General features: G+C 39.0%; 1 long non-coding RNA gene across 1 annotated transcript in view; it reads right to left on the reverse strand.

Annotated features, from left to right (window-relative positions):
• LOC136794401 (uncharacterized) overlaps positions 1-17,246 on the reverse strand; it is a 366,850-nt gene that overhangs the window by 280,012 nt on the left and 69,592 nt on the right. Inside the window, exon 2 of the long non-coding RNA XR_010841133.1 lies at positions 11,240-11,368. This is a non-coding gene — a long non-coding RNA (uncharacterized lncRNA). The remainder of the gene's footprint in view (positions 1-11,239; positions 11,369-17,246) is intronic.

Raw genomic sequence — 17,246 nt, forward strand, 5'->3', positions numbered from 1 at the left:
CCCAAAAGTCCCTGCTTCACCAATGCAATTGTTTAAGAAACAATCCCTCAAAGGATAATATAATTAGATCTGACCATCCTATATCTTCCTGAGAGACCTTTAAGGTTAATGCCATCATGTCCTATATAGCCCTGGTTAATGCAGTCCCACATTCCCTAGGCTGTCTTAATTCCCAGGCTCTTATCCCCTCACAGCTGTATAGGTCACCTAATCTGAATCAAGCCCTTAGCCCTTACCTGATTCTCCCAGTGGGTTTCAGCTAAGGTGCTACTGGCATTTAGTGCCGGAGCCAGAGATGCTAATGTTCTGCCATGCCCTGTACAGCTTATGCACCATAATAATCTTGCTTAAATTCCCAAGTTTCTCTGTTAAGAAACACTAAATTTTCATAAGTTTCCCCTAAAATTCCTGTCTCTCATTAGCAACAGTTTCTCTATCCTTGACCTCATCTCTGAATGTTCATTTCACCCTCCTGCTCTACGAGAAAATGGCCTGGCTACCCACTGAAGAGCTCTTCTCAAGCGGAAGCTGTTGGAGCTCCTTAAACCCCAGCCTCCTTAGCTTCAACCTCACCCAGATGTCGTCAGTCTATGCTGCCCACTCTCAAAATCCATGTCCTGTGAACTTGAAAGGGAAATAAACTTCCCATCCAGAGGCTAATTATGTTTATTTCTAGAAGAAAATCCACCTGCACATAACATCTCCTCTCTCAGATTATGGCATTTTGAGAAAGCCTTGTCTTCTTGCACAGACATTTGTCATGGTAGTAAACCCAGGCAGCAAGCCTTATGTGAAGCCTTACATTCCACCCTTCCGCCACATCTAACTTATTTAAAACTTCCTAATTTCCCTCTAAGCCTGTGTTGTCAGCTACCTGGCACTATAACTGAGCATGGCTTATATCTCTTGATAGAGCCTTCACATGCCCCTGTTCTGTTGTCACTACCTCTAGCTGTGGAATTGCTTATGCCTATAAACCTACCTCCTAGGGAAAGTTTTTCCATATATAAAATATTTTTTTCAGCTGGAAAATAACTATCCAGTAATCCTTATCTGAAGCATCTACTGATGCCTCTGAAGTCTGTGACCCATAGTTCCTAGGGAGGAGTGAAACATTTCCCATCTGCCCATAAGCAGGGTCCTAATTAAGCATCAACCTCTCCTGACCTCCTGTTCTAGTGGTTCTCCACCTAGTACACATTATACTCACCAGAGACACTCTGGTTAAATTGGCCCAGGCCTCAATATTTTTTAATTCCTGTGGTGATTCTAATATGCAACCACCACTGAAAACCACTATCATGCTTTTCAGCTGAATTTGTAACAGGTCCATCTTCTTAGCTGAGTCTTTCCTACCCTTCTACAAGTAAAGCCAATGTTGTTTGTTGATTTTGAGAGCATTCTCTTCTGTCTATCTCCCTCTGCATTCTGGTGACTATATTGTGTTTTTCAAATACAGTACTTTAGATTTCATCTTTCAGAAAATGTGGACACTCATATTCTGATAGTTATGGAATCAATGAGTTCTCTGTCTTCCCAAAGCACTTGTTTATGTCATTTTTATCCACCATCACTTTGGAGTCATCCACTCAGGCTTTCTCCCATCCAACCAATTTCTAACTCAACTTGATCTATTTTTAACCTATCAGGCTGCTGGAAGATAAACCTCATCATTTTCTGTGCTTCCTCTTAGACTCCACAGTTTCTGAGGCACGTTCCCACAGGACACAGCTAGTACCTGCAGAGTCACCTGCCATAACTGTTACCTTGAAACTCATCTGGATATTCTTTGAGAATTTTACATTGATCCTTCAAGTTACCTTCTCCCCAATCTATAACCACATGGTGTAGCAATCTATGTTTAACATAATTACTTCTATGAGGAAGACTAGGAAGGGTGTGTGCAAATTTAAGAGACCACTTTACATTAATCCCCTTAATCTCTCTACTGGAAGCCATCCCAGTCTACTCTTCATGATCTTCACCTTATTTCTCTGTTAAATTTCTCTGAGACAAATTCATAGTTTCTGATGAGTAACAACTAAAATCTATCCATCTCCTGACTTTTCTAGTCCCCCCTTTAAGAGAACTTATTCTTGGGCATGCTTCCTCTGGTTTTCCCCTCTTTTTCCAATTTATACTGGATTTTAATATCCTATTATTCTCTCTTTTCTGTCCCTTGTGTCTTTGTGGATCATGGCTTTCTCTTACAGAACTACCACTGTTCTTTTAATTTAGTCAGTCTTATTTCCTTATTTTGTTCTTTTACAATTTCCCTCTGCTCTTGTTATGATACCAATATGCTCTTGAAACATATTTTTCAAATCACTCTAGTTAATCTTTGATATTCTGAACGAAACTTGATTCCTAAAAATAGAAATCAAGACAGTTTTTTTATAGTTTTTGTTAATAAACTTGATTTTTAAAATAGCCTAGATTTGGAAAAATACACATAAGTGAATAGTTTGATGACTTATTACAAAATAAACATACTATGCAACCATTACCCAGGGCAAAAACTAGATCACCACCAGCAGCCAGACGACCTTATATTGCCACCTGACAATCACTGCCCCCTTACTATCTTGACTTCTAACACCATTCCTTATTTTCTAACTTCATACAAATTAAATTTTATAGCATGTATTTTTTAATATTTCTGGCTTCTTTTACTCAATGTTATATTTAGAAAATGTATTCATGTTGTTGCATGTAGCAGTAATTTAGTTATTTTTATTGCTGTATAATAGTCCATTTTATAAATATACCAAGATACAGTTATACCCATTTTTTATTAATGGACACTTATAATTGAAGGACAATTGCTTTTGTGAGCAACTTAGAGTCTACAAATTCTATCTAGAGCTATAAGAGACTACCTTGCCTTTGGACTATTACAAATAATCCTTTGAATATTCTTGTACATCTCTTTTGGTTGGAATATGCATTTAATTTTGTCGAACACATACCTAAGGAGCAGAATTGCTGGTCACAGGCATGCACTGAGTCAGGATCTAGTTGGTGCAATTTCATGCACAAGACTTCGGTATACTTTGAAGAAGTTAAATAATAACTTTTTTTACAAATACATATCCCAGAGATATATAACTGATCTAATAAAATCATATCCTGTGGAAGCAATATGATTGTTGGAAGCAATATGAATAGTGTTCCCAATATTTAGGCAGAAATGTCACTAGACTTGAAAAGGCAATTAACTATACATCAACAGTTTAATAAACCCAGATTACAGAGGGCCCTAATAGTCAGGCTATGATGTTGGCACTATATTCTCTGGGTAATGGACACCAAACAGTGGAGACACCTGGTCAAAGTGATACTCTAAGGAGACATTCTGGCAGAACGGATAGGGTAGAATAAAGCATAAACTTAAGTACACCACTTAAAAGCTTTTTGAGAGTGATCTCCTTTTGGAGACTTTAAAAAATGGGGGAGACAAAAGGAGAGCTTTAGAAATGTCCCACCAAAAATGAATCCAGAAACTAGTCTTCCTTTATAATAGTTTCATCACATTTAAGTGCAGCAAGAATGCCACCATCAAACTTTTCCCAGGTTAAATTCATTCACGACTTCTAACCCAGATTTCAAGTTTGATTCCAACACTGTATGACTACCTAAGACTAAACAAGGAAAAAAATACGTTATTCTTTTAAACTATAATGACAATTATCATAACACTTAGCAGGAAAAAAAAATTACCCCTCAAAAGCACAGCAGGCATGCACAGAATTGTGCTAACGATTTTATTCATGCTAATAAAGTCACTGGGTTTCTACACTACGAGGGAGTTTCTCACATTACTCAAAATCTTGCTTTGGGTGTTTTGGGCTTGTAGAAGCCCAGGAGGTACTAGTGGAGGATAATGAATACCTTCCCACAGAGAGGGGAACAGAGTCCTTATGAGCTTTTTCAAATGCTTCCACAGAAGCACAATGCTCACCTTAGTGTTTGTCCAGTCACTATGTACATACCATTATCATTGCCAATTGGGAAATGACAAACTCTAAATCATTTCTGAGAACTAGATCCAGATTATGGCAGATGTTTTGGGTTATATATTTTTTTAATAAATTACAAACTACAATAGTAGCCATCTGTTTTAGAAGTTTATGTTTATTGTTTTCTATGGAGTCACAAGCAAAAATAGAAACAAACAAAAGAAAATATCTGTCATGGAAAACTTTGAAAGGTGGAAAAGTTTGCTTTTAAACTAGTATCAAAATCAGCAGATCAGTCATTTTGAATAGATTTGGTTTTTTCTTTTAATTGGTTATGAATTTTTTAGTTAAATTGTCTAGTTACCTTGGGATCAATTTGCCTCAAGCCGTTAATAGCTGAAAAAGAATATTATAAAATCTTAAAATTTATATAAACTGAAATGGCTTCCCACTGACATATATATATATATACACACATAATGTGCTGACATATATAATAAAGATTTTACTTAAACTTCCATTTCAGATGGCACTGGGTTGGCAACCCCACAAATTGACCTCTCACAACTTCCCATTTGAAATGTATTCACACTGACAGAAATGATATTGCTGGAATTTGGGAGGAAATTTTACAAAAAGATTGATCTAACTGGACAGAGAGAGAAATATTCGCCTACCCAAAAGAAGGCAGCAAGAAAATATATTCTCTTTCATTGTCTTCCTATGGACTCAGAACTCTACAGAATGTATGTTTGCTTCCAGACCATTACTACTTCACCCCCGTCATAAACAACTCAGTCTTTGAGACTCATACAATTTTATTACAATCTCCTTCCCCTTCTTCTTACTGTAAACAAATGAAAGGAATGCCTGTGTCATCTCTGCCACAGTCTTCCTCTCCATGTTAAATCCTGCCATCAGCCTGAAGGACTTCAGTGTTCCATCAAAACCCAGTTCTTCAGTTCCCTGGTGTCCTAGTTCCAAGTAACCTTCTCTTCCACTTCCAACTCAGATACCCACAACCAGATCTGCACCCCGCTTTTTGTCACCATCCACAACTGCTCCACCTCCAAAAACACTCATTCAGGTATCCTGCTTGCTCAGCACAACTTCTTCTCCTTCCACCTTACTTGTTCAACATCTCCCCCCAAATAGTGTTTTGGCCACCAGCCCAGGGCCACTAGCCCAGGGATGTATCTACCACGGCTCTTCCAACATATAAGTAATCTCCTTTCTTTCACAGCACTCTTGGCAAATCCCAACCACCTTAAACACCTGACTTCAAAACCAAACATCTAGATTCCAAAAATAAAACCAAATAACATATTTAACAAAAAGTGTGATGGAAGGAGGAGAAAAAAGATGAAAGGCAAAGCCCTCTACTACTCAGCTTTTTACTTTTCCCCACCTAGCTGAGAATCTTGAACGTCCATTTCCATACAGGTTTTCTGATTCCTGCTGGTAAATATGAGCCATACCCTCCAGCACACACCTCCTGAACAAGGAGTGCTTCCCTGGAAAGACCGCACTGAGACCCGGCTCTACTGACTTAGAAAAAAATAAGGGTAGATAGTAAAAGATCACGAGGAGAATAAATATCTTTCTCCAGAAATCTGCTTCAGATAAGGTCTTTGCCTCCATGCACTGGGAGGCTGCTATCCTCCCGCAAAGGGAAGGTGGGTAACCAGCCTGGGAGCTCGTGGTTCTCAAGAGCATCTACCCAAGTGTCCCTGTTCCAGGTCCTTGGCTTTAGTGTAGATGACTAGCTAGGCCTATTAATTCAATCTCTTGTAACTCTGCCAGGCTTATAATCAAATTTCAGGCCGAATTTTCAGCTCAGGTGGCTCTCTAGTTGCAGGAGATGAGGCTCTCTTTAAATATTGCTCTGTAAGCTTTCTGGCTTTCATGAAGTGCCCTAAGTTGGTAGTTAGGTAGTCAGTGGTCTCTGAGCCTGGCATTCTTTTTCTGTGAAACTTCTGTAGCAGTTAACAAATGCAAATCACCTCTACTATTGTTATAATAAACATTGTCCCCCATATCTTTTGAGTGCTAAAGCTATCGCATAAACCAGTGCTTCCCCTTTCTCTGTATTCCATCCTTGTTCCCTAACTACTGCAAACAATATGAAAATTCAGTCATGTAGTAAGACACAAAGTGAATATATCAATTTATACATAGAGATAATAATCAATTAGAAGATACAGTGGGAAAAACACTTCACTTAAAATACCAATAAAAAGAGATTTTTAAAAAATGTTTTCTATATAAATTAGTATTAGGCCCAGCTACATGCAACACAAAACCCAAATAAACAGGGCTTAGATACACAAGTGGTTACTGTGTCATACGAAAATTCCACTGGTCAGGAGCTCAAGACTAGAATAGCACTTCCACAGACCCCTAAGGGTCCTGGCTCCTTCCAGCTTTCTGCTCCAGCCATAGTGTCCCACTCTCACCAAAAGAAAGAGGAGAGTGAAGAACATGTCTTCTCCTTTAAAAAACACTCCTCAAGACTGCACATACTACCTCCATTTACATCCCACTGTGCAAAACCTACGAGGCAAGCTATAAAATAAAGCCTTCATTCTGGGTGGTCAAGTGCCAGCTAAAATTCAGGGCTTCCACTGCAGACAAAGAAGGGGAGAAATGACATTAGGGGACAACTACAAGTGTCTGTCATACCTAGGAATGTTTAAGAAGAAATATTAAGATCTACAAAGAAATACTTTTTAACTGCCTGAGAGACACTAAAGAAGATCTGAACAAATGAAAAAGCACACCATGTTCTTGGGTAAGCAAAAAGAAATTTTACCTAATAAAATTTACACAAAAAAGTCTTAACAGCCATGAATTCTGATGCCTCAAATAGTATAACAAAACCACATATAAAACAAGACTGTTAAATATATGAAGAAATAACAGAAACACAATTATAGTAATAAATTACAGCCTTTGCCAGAGCAAATAAACAAAAATAAAGTTATAATTATTTTTAATAATAGAATAAACAACATCCAGATGTCAGCTAAGGTCCTCTTTCTGTCAAAAATAAAACTGGCAAATGCCCCCATTATATGTCAGGCAAAGGTTCAATGGCCTCCCCGAGGATTCTGGGAAACCCCATGTCTTTCCTTCTCAGGATTCCCTCTAGTCTTGTTCCTGCCCTCTGAACCTCATTAGATTCTTGTCTTCTGTCTAGTTCTCCTTTATCCACCGTGCATAGGTCCAGACATGGGACACAGACCCTCTTATTCATTTATCTAGCAACAGCTCATAAAGGCCTTTTTTGTTTATAGTCAACCTAACTGAAAGTTTGGGCCAGTGACAAGAAAACTACTAACACATACTAGGCAGCCTGTTCTTAAAAGTTGTTGGTGTTTGGTTACTCCACTACCATAAATTTCACCCATTTTTCTGGGAAATCTAGCTTCTTGCCTTGTTACCTAGCTCTGCTTCCCCCCAAGAAAACTGCCCTAACATTTTCCTGTTGCTCTGTTTTCAAGTCCATTCCATTTTGCCTCATCTCAGAAAATAACTTTTACTCATTTTTTTTTCAAATTAGCAAGAGCTCCAACAGATAGCTTGGGTGGAACATATCAGAAGGGTTACTGTAATCTCTATCGGACTCCAAAGAGTCGTGCGAAACAAACATAGAGTCAATATGCACTGCAGCCAGCTTGTACCTTATTACCAGAGCCGATTACGTGAATCTATTTCCTACTCCCCATTCAGTGACTTCACATCAGTAGGCTGAAATCCGAATAGTGGATATTTACACCCTGAAGTCAGCAAACACTACACGTATCAGTGGTTTTGGTTTGGTTCGGTTTGGTTTGGGGCTGGGGTAGGGATGGGGGATTTTTGTTTGTTTGGGAGACCAGTTTACCAGCACAATACTGCATACATTCTACAAAACTTTGTGTTTGATGTGCAAATAAAGATTCAAGTCTTTTGATTCCCGTCCACATGAACCAGCCTAACCCTCCAGGGCAGTAATAAGAACAGGGAGAGGACACTAAGCAACATGATGATTTCACTGCTTGGATTCCACACAGGCCACAGGAACATGACACTTTGCCTATTCTAGTCCGTAATTTTCCCCGTGCAACAATACTGAGTAGAACAATTCAAGCAACATGGACATGTAACTTTATAATATTTTAACTTAATTTGTTCATTATACTGACCTGACTAGTGTTCAGACTCGAGGACGGAGAGGTGCTATTAAACCACATTCTAAAGAGAGGCTCTGGGGATCAATATCTCTCACAAGATCTAATGAAACGCAGAAGAAAAGGGGCTATAAACCCCATCCAGGCCCATCCCCCTTCCATGCTCCCCCACCCCCAGCCACCAGTATATGTAGATGACTGGAGGTAGAGAAGAGCAGGTTTTGAAGTCATTGGGCTTGTGGGGAATACAGTTAGTATTCATGGAAAATTACTTTCTTAGCCTTCAAGTCAAGATGGCAAGAGGGGATTCTCTTAGAGATTGTTGAATAGAATTTTTTAGTCCCTCCAAGAGGAGCAACTTGTCTTTTAGTTGGAGAATGACGATCTGCTAAGACTTGCTGACCTGTCCCTGTGAATTTAAGAGAGGTGATGGTAGGCTAAGGAAGAGGATGGCAATGGAGAAGTCAAGACTCTTCTCATTTGCTCTGCTAAAGGTGTGTGAATTTCTCATAGGTCCAGAGAACACCAGAAAAGGAGCTAATCTTGAGATCTTTTTGCCAGTGCCTCATCCAAGAGGGCTACCCTCTAGGCTAAGGGGCTCCAGAGCAGGGAGGCTACGTGATACACCCCTGTAGATGAGAACTGAGCAGAATGGATTAGAAATGCTTGTGCCAAAGACGATGCCCCTGGCCAGAGAAATGCGTCACAGGGAGATCTCACAGTATAGGGCAAAGAATGCACCCATGCCGCTCCCTGAGAGATCAATTCTTTCAATGCCTTTCACACAAAGAGACCACCGTCAGCAGCCTGTTAGGATCACCCAGAGGGACAGCATAAACCAGCGCAGACCAACAAAGGAAGAAGCACAACTATGCCCAACTAAAACAGGTCGACTTTTCAGCCAACGCTTTCTTCTTCTTGTCCCCAAACACAGGAGGTGGAGTCTAGTAAGGGAGTGCAACGTTAACCTCTCCACTGAAAGACTCTTGAATCATGATTTCAAGAGGTGATTTGGAATGGAAAAGCTTTAGACCAAGTATGAGGGAAATTTTAAACTTGATTGGGTTGAGTTTTTTAAATCTGAGAGTGTCCAAAGGTTATGGAATCTGTCTGTAACATCCTTAAAGAATGAAATGGAAGAGTTGATAAACATTAAAAGTGCTGATTAGAGAAAAATAAAGCTTTTCATGTTTATTCTCCACCCAGTTGAGATTCACCCCTTAATTCACCCCTTAAATTGTGCTTATTTAGATTTTCACAAAACAAAAACAAAAACTTTTTCTTTTATTTCCTTTTTTCTCTCCACCCCAATTCCCCTTCAGTGTTCCCACACTGTGACAGGACTCCCTGTTGGTTCAGGCTGGTTTATGGTACTCTTCTGGCTAATACCTACAGGCTGTTGCTGATGGCCTCTTTGTGTGAAAGGCATTGAATGAGCTCATCCCTCATGGAGATCTTCTGTGTGAGTTACTCACCCTATCCTGCGGCCGTCCTCTGGCATGGGAGATCAAGCCTTTACCTCCAAGTCCTTTCCTTGGCATGTCTTAATATCACGTAAGTGGTCCTAGGCTATCTCATCTGTCACCTACATAATCATTCCTTTGTGATAACTTTACTGTTAGTAGATTTGTTTCCAAGTCCGTGTAAAAGATATTGTATACTGTGAAATGAAACAGTGCAAAGAACCAAACACTTATTTTCTAGGACAGACACAAGTTGGTGCCAACTGGCTTATCTGATTTCACTTTACTTGTACTTAGAGTTCTACAGATCTTGTTTTATTTTAATGCAAGCATTTTCCCCTTCAGATAAAAGTCTACTTATTTTTAAAATATTATTTAAAATTAAATACATATTGTTGCAAACTTTGCTTCATCTTACTTCTCAACATAGACAAGGTCTCGCTCTAATTTCTCCTTCCACTCACCCAAGTTACCACCCCCAAAACTCACTACTATTTATTTGCACAGTAATTTAGCTTTCCAAAAGTCCAGCGGTTAGATTATATGCTCTGATAAGCAAATGACCCAATGGTTTGAGTTAAACATAGAAAAATTAACAGAAGCTTTGAAAGTTCAGTCTTTTCTTTCTCTCCCACTCCAATCTCTTTTCCCAATAAAACATATACATCGTTCTTGCCTCCTCTCAGGAAGCAAAACAATGACAACTGTTTTGTTTTGATTTAAATAAATCGCCCCCATCCAATACAATTAGGCATGCCAGAGTATGCAAATGAAGAGACAATAAGCCACATTTATTCTATAGACAAAGCTGAGGCTGAGGAAGTGTATCAGTACAATTATTATTATTTTTTTTAATATTTGAGTTTATGTCTTGGTATGTGCTCTCCCTGCCACCTCATCTGCACCAAACACTAATGAAAGACATCTGGCCTTTGAGCACATTCATATAACTTACCTGACTTCTGAAGGTAGTTTGTATTGACCTGAAACAAACATTGAATATATGGATGCATGTATGTATGTCTCCCACTAACAGGGAATATGCCTTCTTTTCAAGCATCCATAAAACATTTGTAAATATTGTTTGAAGAATGGGAAAACAAATCAACAGAAGATTAGAGACTACCTTAAAACCAATAAAATAAAAAAGATCATAACATGAAAAAGAAGCATTGCAAACTAATGCACATGGGGGAATTATCCAAAGATTTGGGGGAAATTATACTTTTGAGGAACAGATTAAGTTGGCTCACAATTTCAAACTGTCATTCATTAATATAAATTTCATTTAAAAATGAAAGCAGAAGACAGAAAAACGACTATTAAACTGATCTCAGAATAGATACGCACTTTCTAAACATAGACGCAAATGAAGACATCATTGGGAAATGTTGCTAAACTTACCTATATAGAATTTGAAGCCCTCTGAAAGGCAAAACCTCATAAAATTATAAGACAATTCAAAGTGAGAGAATTATTTATATCAATGGCAGGCATTTAATAATATTTGTAATATTAAAGACTCACTCAATTTGTAAAAAGGACTCTAAAACTTTTGAAAATGGACAAAGAATATGAAGAGAAAATTCACAGATGACATATAAATGCTTAATAAAATATTTAAGTTATTAATAAATAGACATACCGACTAAAATGGAGAGAAGGCCTTGACTGTGTTGTCCAATTGTCCTTTTCTTAAGTCAACAGTGCTGCCAAGAGTCTCGTGAGAAGGGTCTCTCACACTCAGCTGGTGGGATAAACTGGTATAAACTCTCTGGAAAATAATTAGACAACATGAACAAAGATGAGTAAATGTACTGCTGTTTAACCTCAAAGAAAGAGTCTCAGAGATGAGAATAAAGATTTATATTGAAGAAAGTTCATGACAGGATATACATAAATGCAAATATTGGAAACAACCTAACTTCTAATAATAGAAAAATAATTAAATAATTTTTGAAAAATATTAAATGACATGGTAAATGTTTTAATATAATATTAGGTGTAAATGTATGGGAATTCGTACATGTCAACTAATAAAAATTCTAAATCAAATTAAAAAACACAAAGGAAGTAAAATATTGAGTGTACTTAGGTAGTACAATTATAAAAGCTTTATTTTTTCTAGAAAACTGTTCAGTGTTTTCTAAATTTTGTAATAATATGTGTGTACTATAAATATTTTATAAAGTATTGATTGAGTACTGAGTATATTTTTTCAATGGTTTGGAAATCTCTAATGAAAACACTTAAAATAAAACTTTATATCACAGTGGGTTTGCCACTACAGTCCCAGCACAGAGTTTAAACCTATTTACATCAATCCACACTGAAGTATCTATTACAAACTTAAGTGTTAGAGACAAGCAGACAGACAAGGAATATTCTTGCCCTTGACAAGTGTCCAGTCTAATGAAGAGACAGACAAGAAAGTCGACTACGAGAATACAGTGTGCTAAGTGCTGTAACTGAGATATTTACAGCATATGTGCAAGTACAGTCGAAAAATAGTGAATTCAGCCTAGAGGAAGGTGTTGGAAAGACTTTCACAAAGAAGGTCACCTATCATCTGATTGCTTCTTCTCCCTCATCTCTTTTTTTCTTCTCCCGGTATGTTAGAGACCAAAGAGATACAGTAAAGAGATGGAGTCTTCAAATTTGGAAACACAGTCATGACATGAAGCGTTCTTAAAAATCAGCTAGAGAAAGGATTATTTATTTTTACTATCTTAAATCTGAAAAATCTAAGACCCCTTCCTAATACATAGAGGAGGAAAATAACCCCCTGTGGGAACCAGAAATTGGGGGTGTCGAGGATTTTGCTTCATCTCAGACATGAAACTGGGATCCTGGGGGGCAAGATGTTCCTCTTCGAGAAGGGTCAGGCCATCTAGCTGCAAGTCATGTGTGAGACTGACAGCCTCCAGCCATCAACTATATCAGGGTCTGTCCCAGCTTTCCAACTAACTAGGTCACTCTTTTCTGAGGGTGGAGGGGGGCTAGCCAGTGGCTGAACAAGACAGTGATACAGGGGCTAGCTATTTCCATCCAATGTGGGACCCCTGTACCAGGCAGTCATTGCTCTAGACCTCTCTATTGGGCGTCATCAGGTCAACATCACAGTCTGACGGCTTCCCCTTGTTCAATTCTGCCTCCAGCCCCCCACCTTCCCCTTTTGCACTTCTATTCAGTCTCCATTTCTACTTCCAAGAGAACCCAACCATCACAAGAGAGATGAGTCAAAAAGACCCCGAGAAGTATGGGCCAAAAAAGTAACAGGGCCAGAAGGAAAAAGAAATTGGTCTCTCAATAAATGAACTTGATCAACAGCAATATAATTTTCTTTCTGGTAATATCCTCGAGTCTATTGAAGATATTAATAAAAAGCACACAAGGGACAAGTGAGGTGACAACATGCACAGCAAAGAGGAAGAATTAGAACATTAGGGAACTCTTGCTAATGGATTGGTTTGGATGAATAAAGAAGAAAAAACTGTATATTGGGACATGGCAGAATTCAAAAGGAAAGTCAGAAGCTAGATCATGGAGAATGCTACACTCTGTGTCAAATACATGAGCATCTTTCCTTCCAACTTTCTTAAATACCTTTTTTGTTAAACTCCCATCATTTTTATAGTCTTATGCAAGGACAATGGAATTACAACATGAAAATCTGAGTGAAATTTATTGTTATCATACTTTCACTGACTATTAAAAATAAACTTAAAATCAAATATCAGATATCAAATAATCCTTTCCAAGGATTTCTAGAATATCTACTTATCCTTAAGTCTGGCATAATACGTCATAGGTGCATATTAAACTGTTCATTCCAGTGATCACAAAACAGGTGGCAATTTGAGCATATATAAGATTTAGTTAGGATATGAGTTTAAAGGTTTTTATCACCAGTGTGCTCTCAGACAATAACAGTTTCTCTGTGATGTGGTCTCTCTCAGATCAGAGTTTCCAGGTGTCTTTACAAAACTATATGTAACCATCTATCCAGAGAGCTCTTCTTTTCTGTGACAAAATTTTGCCTTTCAGATGTGTCACAATCACTTAACCATGACTCACAACCACTTTTCATGGACACCTCCATCAAACTGATTGTTGTTTACAAGGCCTTGGAACCAGGCTAGTTCCTCACAGCCTTTACCTCACTGTTATCTATCACACAACAGCAAGACAGAAACTACATAAATTCATTTTGTTTCAAGTGTTACAAAGGACAGAAGAGCTCACATAGTCCATAAGGTATTTTCTTAACTGCGTATTTTCCAGTGATATCCCATGGTCCTCACTGATTGACTCTTCTTTATAAAACACTCCTAATATAGATGTCTGTGTCCAAGTAATGATTCAAGTGGGCTTAAGTTCAGAATTGCTTGAAAGCAGGGGTTCTGTCTTATCATTCTCTGTATCTGTGGTATACCTAAGGCAACCAGTAGGTAGCAATTTCTGATTTCCATTTCAGCTTTGCAAGCCAGAAATATCTCCTCTGAAAGTAGGAGGAGAACATTCATTGTTCCAATGGCAACACTCATGAGTTAAAAATAGAACTTAAAAAGAAAAAAAAAGCTTAGTAAATTACATTTTTAGTAAAGATTTTTATAAAGTAAATGACCCATAAGAATCCATCCTCAGTGGCTTTCTCTCATCCACTCATACATGGTTAGCTTCCGCAAAGCCTGATGTGTCACTGGCCTAGCATGAACTTCATAAAGTATGGGTAGCTATCATCTGTAAATACACTGCACTTCCCCATAATTAATGTCTCTGACACCAATGAAAGTTTTGCGGCTGTGCATGCTTATTACCAGACAGGTTTAAAATGTCAGCCTTGATTGATTTTCTACCTAACTCATTTTATAGCATGTTTTATGCCTCCATAAGGATTATCATCAATTCAACCAATAGGAACAATAATAAATAAATAAAAGAAACTGAAATGGATAAGCTTAAACAAAATTGCCAAAGACAACGAAAGTTAAAAATGTAAATGCCATTTTAGTTGCCTTCCTTTTCTGTTTCTCTGCCCACTTCTCTCCTTTCTCCAAGCCTTTCTATGAAGTTTACTAAACAGATTAATGCAATAATGGTCTGACTCTTGCTCTTCGGCAGCTTGAGTATGAATTACAGTACAGTTGTGCAAATTTTTAAAAGGCTTCATCTGAGAGATTAGCTAAAGCAGAGATATAAAATTTTTAAAAATAATAATTTTTAGAAAAACAGACAAATAAAGGTAAAACTTAACCATCTAAGGAAATTACAAAATTAGTAGATTATCTGATATTTTTTTCATATTCTTTAATCAACAACATGACAGCTAGCTATAAATATGCAGGCTACTTTTGATCAAAGTGCAGAATAAAAATGTAGTTTAACTTGAAACAAGAAGTGTTTATTTGTGAAATCCTCTTTTTAAATTCACCAGAATTTAATGAAAATTGTGAAATATACTAGTTTGCCTTTGACATTTTTTCCAATTCAAGAAAGTCTTCTGTTTTCATCTCCTTTTGATCTTTTGCTCCCTATAAAACAGATTTTTATGTTTTCTTATTACTGAAATAGTATATGTCCTTTAGACAACATTTTACATGAGAAAGTGCTGTGTATCTCTGTGTTACCACTTACCAATCATATTGACACATTTATATGACTCCCTCCCAGGACATAAGTCCTTCCAGCCAGAAACAGAAATTTTGAGCTCCAGAGCCTTAAGTAGTAAACAGCACATCTTAGAGGCTCAATATATGTTTTTTGTTAAAGTAAGCAAATTAAAAATTTCCACAAGTTTACCACTAAAAATTTTTTACTTACATTTTTCTATATTTCTTTCCAATTTTTTTACTCTGTTCTTTCGGGATCATTTTTCTAAGTTGGAAAATTATTCTAAAAAAAATTTGACAAGAAAACTCTAATATTCAAAAAGCCCTCAAAAGTCAAACAAATAAATCTCAAGTGGTAGAAATGAAGGCCCTATAAAAGGAAGACATTCCAGAAAGCCAGAGCACATATTGCCATTTCTAAAATTCTGACACCCACTACTCCACTTCCTTGTAATGTTAACCCTCTGCTATTAAGGTAAGGAATCAAGATTTTCACTGTAAGAGAAAAGTGGAGAGCTGGGAAGACGGCGGAAGAGTAAGACATGGAGATCACCTTCCTCCCCACAGATACATCAGAAATACATCTAAACTTGGAACAACTCCTACAGAACACCCACTGAACGCTGGCAGAAGACCTCAGACCTCCCAAAAGGCAAGAAACCCCCCCACGTACCTGGGTAGGGCAAAAGAAAAAAGAAAAAACGGAGACAAAAGAACAGGGACGGGACCTGCACCAGTGGGAGAGAGCTGTGAAGGAGGAAAGGTTTCCACACACTAGAAGCCCCTTCACGGGCGGAGACTGCGGGTGGCGGAGGGGGGAAAGCTTCGGAGCCACAGAGGAGACGGCAGCCACAGGGGTGCAGAGGGCAAAGCGGAGAGTTTCCCGCACAGAGGATCGGTGCCGACCTGCACTCACCAGCCCGAGAGGCTTGTCTGCTCACCTGCCGGAGCGGTCGGGGCCTGGGAGCTGAGGCTAGGCCTTCCTTCGGTCGGATCCCAGGGAGAGGACTGGGGTTGGCGGCGTGAACACAGCCTGAAGGGGTTAGTGCATCACGGCTAGCCAGGAGGGAGTCCGGGAAAAGGGCTGGAGCTGCCGAAGAGGCAAGAGACTTTTTCTTGCCTCTTTGTTTTCTGGTGCGGGAGGAGAGGGGATTAAGCACGCCACTTAAAGGAGCTCCAGAGACGGGCGCGAGCCGCGGCTATCAGCGCGGACCCCAGAGACTGGCATGAGATGCTAAGGCCGCTGCTGCTGCCACCAAGAAGCCTGTGTGCGAGCATAGGTCACTATCCACACCTCCCCTCCCAAGAGCCTGTGCAGCCCGCCACTGCCAGGGTTCTGTGATCCAGGGACAACTTTCCCGGGAGAACGCACGGCGCAGCTCACGCTGGTGCAACGTCATGATGGCCTCTGCCGCCGCAGGCTCGCCCCGCATCCGTGCCCCTCCCTCCCCACCCCGGCCTCAGTGAGCCAGAGCCCCAGAATCAGCTGCTCCTTTAACCCTGTCCTGTCTGAGTGAAGAACAGACACCCTCCGGTGACCTATACGCAGAGGCGGGGCCAAATCCAAAGCTGCACCCCGGGAGCTGTGCGAACAAAGAAGAGAAAGGCAAATTTCTCCCAGCTGCCTCAGAAGCAGTGGATTAAAGCTCCACATTCAACCATCGATACCCTGCCTGTATCGATGGAAAACCTGAATAGACAACGAATCATCCCAAATTGAGGAGGTGGACTTTGAGAGCAAGACCTATTATTTTTTTCCCCTTTTCCTTTTTTTGTGAGTGTGTATGTATATGCTTCTGTGTGAGATTTTGTCTGTATAGCTTTGCTTTCACCATTTGTGGTAGGGTTCTGTCTGTCCGTTTTTCTTTTACTTTAAAATTTTTTTCTTAATAATTATTTTTTATTTTAATACCTTTATTTTATCTTACTTTATTTTACTTTATCTTCTTTCCTCCCCCACCCCTTTCTTTCCTTCTACTTTTCCTCCCTTTTATTCTGAGCCGTGTGGATGAAAGGCTCTTGGTGCTGCAGCCAGGAGTC

Source organism: Kogia breviceps, chromosome 6, assembly GCF_026419965.1.
Source record: "Kogia breviceps isolate mKogBre1 chromosome 6, mKogBre1 haplotype 1, whole genome shotgun sequence".
NCBI classification, from domain to species: Eukaryota; Metazoa; Chordata; class Mammalia; order Artiodactyla; family Physeteridae; genus Kogia; species Kogia breviceps.